The following is a 4,932-nucleotide window of genomic DNA, read 5'->3' on the forward strand; positions in this document are numbered from 1 at the left end:
CACGCCAACCATTTTAATATGAAATAGCCTATTAAAAGCTACCTTGGGCCTGGCATGCGTGGCTCAGTGGTTGAGTGTTGACCTAGGAGGTCACGTTTCAATTCCCAGACAAGGCACATGCCTGGTTGCAGGCTGCGTCCCCAGTAGGGGGCGTGCAGGAGGCAGCTGATCATTGATTCTCATCATTGATGTTTCTCCCTCTCCCTTCCTCTGAAATCAATAAAAATTTATTTTTTTAAAAAATAAAGCTACCCTGGGTCACACAAATATTTTTTCCTATGTGACCAGGATGTACATTTGGTATCCATCTGGGTGATGGGGGATTCCTGAGCTGGCTGGGATTCCAAAAGAATCTGCTATGGGAGTTAGGGTACAATTAAAGGGTACAGTAATTCAGTAGATGATATGCTTGAAGTTTAAGACCATCTTCCTGAAGTGTCACACTTTTGAGTCCCTAACTTCCATTCTGGAATCCTTTTAGGATCTGTGAGATTGAAGAAATGGGAGGAGGGGCAATCTGGCAACCAATGCAGTCCCCATAGGGTTTTGAAATGGGAACATGCCTACTGTCTCCTCTGCTAGAAATGTGTCTAAGCCAAAGTGGGTCAAGACAGAAACTGAAGGCAGATGGAGAAGGATTGCCGTGGCAACAATCAACTGGGAAATCCACTAGGGTACTTCAAGACCTATCATCAGTAGATTCCTATTGCATAAATTGAGTGAATCTTATTTTTATGTGAATAGACACTAAGTTTAACCCTTCATCACTCGTGACACTGTAAAGTCAATGAAATTAAAATAAATTCAGAATCAATTTAAAAGTAGTTAAGTGTACCAGAAAGACATATAAGAAAAATGGTAATGGTTGCTTCTGGAATGAGAACTTGGAAGTCATGAGTGGAAAACAAAGTTCATTATTATTTCTTCTGTAGTTTGAATTTTTAAAAATATTTATCCATGTGTTGATTTTTCAAAAGATACAACTCATAGTCTATCTCTCTTACGAGACCTGGAAAGCCTTTCCTGGATGATATTAATCTTTGATTAATCTCAGCCTGTTAGTTTAGTCTTGAGAAGGTTCTTAGCTTTCTCATGTATGTATGTTTTGTCTCCCCATTTAGATTGTACATTCCTGAAGGATAAGGAAAGCATCTCATTCTCAGTTGTCTCCCCACACCCTTACCAAAAGACTAAGTAACTGAAGTGAAATACAGCATTTGTATAGCATTCTGTGTGTGTTGTAGGTCCACAAGCATTCTGCACAGCTTTGCCCCATCCTCCTCAATACAGCCATTGAGCATCTCTTCAACATCTGATCTCTGTATTTACTCATCCTGGGGGAGCTAAGTTGCAGTGAGCATTGCTACTTCTTAAGGAAACATCCAGTTATTTGCAACTGAAAGGACACTGATTACATGAAATAACCTAAGTAAAAATTGTAAACAACAAATGTTGTGGGGTTACTTTTGTTGTAAATAATGATAGAAAAAATTCAATACCAGCTGGATTTTTATCTCAATACAATGAAATTTTATGTTTTAAAAGAATTTGTATTGAAGATGTGTACACCTGCCTACACACACACACACACACACACACACACACACACACTCCTTATTCACATGCTAGCTTTTGTTAAAAAATGAAAACTAACATCTGATGGAGACAAGAATAAAGCGTATACAAAAAAAAGGATCCAGCAAGTATTTATCTGTATCTGTTATGTGCCAATCATAAAAGCAATGGTTGATTATGATGGAAAATTATTATTCTGTGGCCAAAATCACTCAAAAAAAACAAACCATTGAGGTAGGGATTTTGTTTGTTTGTTTTTCTTAAAATATTTTTTTTTACTGATTCAGAGAGGTAGAGAAAGGGAGAGAGAAAAAGAAATCTCAATGATAAGAGAATCATTGATTGGCTGCCTCCTGCACACCCCCCATTGGGGATTAATTGAGCCACAACCTGGGCATATGCCTCAACAGGGAATCGAAGGTGACCTTCTGGTTCATAGGTCAATGCTCAACCACTGAGCCATACCAGCTGGGTGAGTTAGGGATTTTTTTTTAAAGAGGTAAAGAGACTGAGAGAAAAGTTGCCTCTTGTTGAGAGAAAAATATTTGGGGAAAACAAGTTATATTTCTTATTCTCCAGACAGCTGACAATATAATATTTCTTACTTATACATTTTAAAACAAATGATCATTGGCTTTATTGATCATTAGATAGCTAATTCAGTGACTGTTCAAATATTGTAGTGTTATAATACAATGCCAATGCAATGAATACTCCCATAAAGACATTTAAATATTACCTAAAATCTACATATTTTGGGGGTGGGGAAAACAGGCCAATATCTAAACCCTAAAAGAACAAATGTACAAATTATTTACAGTTCTGTTATGAGGGGGCATAATTTGGTAGTCATATGTCAACAGTAGGGCCTTATGCCTTATTTATAACTAGAGGCCTGGTGCACGAATTTGTGCATGGGGGGGGAGGGCGGTCTGGCCAGCTCTCCCCAATAGGGGGCCAATCGGGGCCTGGCCTGCCGGAGGGAGGGGCCACGGAGGTTGGCTGGCCTGCCAGTTGGCTGGCTGCAGTGTGCATCATAGTGACCGATCATTCCAGTCGCTTGGCTTTTATGTATATAGTAGGGGTGCAGTGCATGAATTCGTGCACCTTGGAAGGAACTGTGGGCTGCAAGGCTGCAGTGGGCAGAGGGGTGGGTCTCGGCCCATCCTCCGCGTCCCCGCCTGGCCCCTCCTGCTGCGGGCCCCGCTCCTGCTGCCGCCACTTCCATGTGCTGATGGCATCAACCCCGCTCGCATCCACTGATGGCGCAGAGCAATTGGGGCCAGCAGAGTCAGTGGGTGTGAGCAGCAGCTGCTGCCCCAATTGCCCCTCAGGAGCAGGGGGAGGTGGAGAAGCCTTCAGGGGTGATTGGGCCAGCAGCCACCGCTCATACCTGCTGATGGCACTGAGTGATTGGAGCAGCGGGTGCAACTGGGGCCCGCATCATCAGTGGGTGTGAGCAGCAGCTGCTTCCCTGATTGCCCCTCAGGAGCAGGGGGAGGTGGAGAAGCCCTGAGGGGCAATAGGGGCTGGCATCTGCTGATGGCACCAAGCGATCAGGACCGGTGCCAGGCACCAGCAGCAGGTGCAAGCAGAGGCTCCAGCGCTGACTGCAGGTGTGAATGGGGCCGGCGCCGACAGCAGGTGCAAGTGCCAGGTGGGACCATGGCGCAGTAGCAAAGAATTTTTAGTAACCACCAAAGGCTCACCCTGATGACAGCGACCAGTGCTCTGTCTTGGTCTGGTGCCCCCACTCACCTCCACTATCTCACTGCAACCATCGCCTGCCATGTTCCATGCACACCCACTGCTGGTCAGTGCACATCATAGCAACCAGTTGTCTGGTTGTTCTGCCATTTGGTCTATTTGCATATTAGCCTTTTATTATATAGGATAGATTGTCTGTGTGTGACAATATTGACTGAGCCAGACTGCTGGTAGGCAGGATAAGTGTGTGAAAGTATAATACTCTTGGGAAATTTCAAGCTTATTAGCATAATTGTTCTGATGAATACTGAAGAGCTTATTGAACTTAACTGACTAGAGTAGACAATAGATGCATAATCAGTGTCCTAATAATGGATTTAATGAGCCCCAATTGTTTGTCTTTACTGTAAACAGTCCTCAATTATGAAAAAGACATTTTGGTGAGGGAGTCTGACAATTGTGTTACCTGATAAATGGCCAGAATATAATTAATGGTGAGAGAAAGCCAATTATTACTGGGTCCTAAAGACTTCAGTGCTGTATTTCAAGGGGTAAATTACATAGCTACATAGAGTTTTCATTTCAGCTCTTTCTTGCCTTCATGCAATCATGGAGCTTGATCAATACCCTTATTTTGGAGCTAAGAAAACCAAGGACTAAGCTTCTCCAAAGTTCTATGGCCACTTAGTGTCAGGGATTATACACATAGTGGCTACCTTTTCTGCTCTGGCACTGCTCACTAACTCTTCTACCTGTCCCTGGTCTGCACCCTCATCCCTTCTCTACTCTCTTCAATCTCCCTATTCCCATTATTTTCTACGCATATGTCATGACCAACTTTTTTATAGTCAAATGAGGGGTACATTTCCTATCTGCATCTAAACCCCAATGCTATACCACACGTCTGTTTCCAGGTTCATTCTCCCAGTGACATTTTGTGAAAGACCTGATCCTCCTTCTAGAGAAGGCTTTTCCTTCTACCTATTATTTGTCCCCTTGACCACCCAGTCTAGATCAGCATCCCCACACATGTACCAGTCCCACTATCATATCATAAACTGTTCTTTAAAATTGTTGTCACTATCTGTAATTATGCTCATTTATTTCTGTGCTGACTTATTTGTTACCACTCCCCATTGAAGGTAAGCTCAACAAGAGCAGGAAACATGTCTGTATTCTTCACCATGGCATCCCTAATTCAAATATATATGGAGGTGCTCAATAAATATTTTTGAATGGATGGATAATTTTTACTTAAGTTCACTCAAACTCATCTTCTATTTGTCTGTGTGGGTGTGTCTTAGCCCAGCTCCCTAGGAAACAGCCTGGTTCAAGGATTAAGGGCCGAGGCTTTACTTAGGAGGTATTATCAACAGTGAGGAAAAAGGTAAGGAAAAATGAGAAGCAATGCATGGTGATGCATTACTGTGATAACCACCGCTAATGACAAGCCTTGTGGAGTAACAGCCAGTCTCTTAACAGGTGCAACCACTCAGCCATACAGAACATCTTCATATAGACAATATGGAGTAATCACGTTTTGGAACAATCCCAGGAAGGGAGGCACTTTATGTCCCCTGTTTCCTGTTAGTCAAAGATTGTCCCACAGGAAGCTAACTTCCCACACTGCCCAGTTGTGTTATCCATTTT

This window comes from Myotis davidii, unplaced genomic scaffold (assembly GCF_000327345.1).
Source record: "Myotis davidii unplaced genomic scaffold, ASM32734v1 scaffold815, whole genome shotgun sequence".
NCBI lineage: Eukaryota > Metazoa > Chordata > Mammalia > Chiroptera > Vespertilionidae > Myotis > Myotis davidii.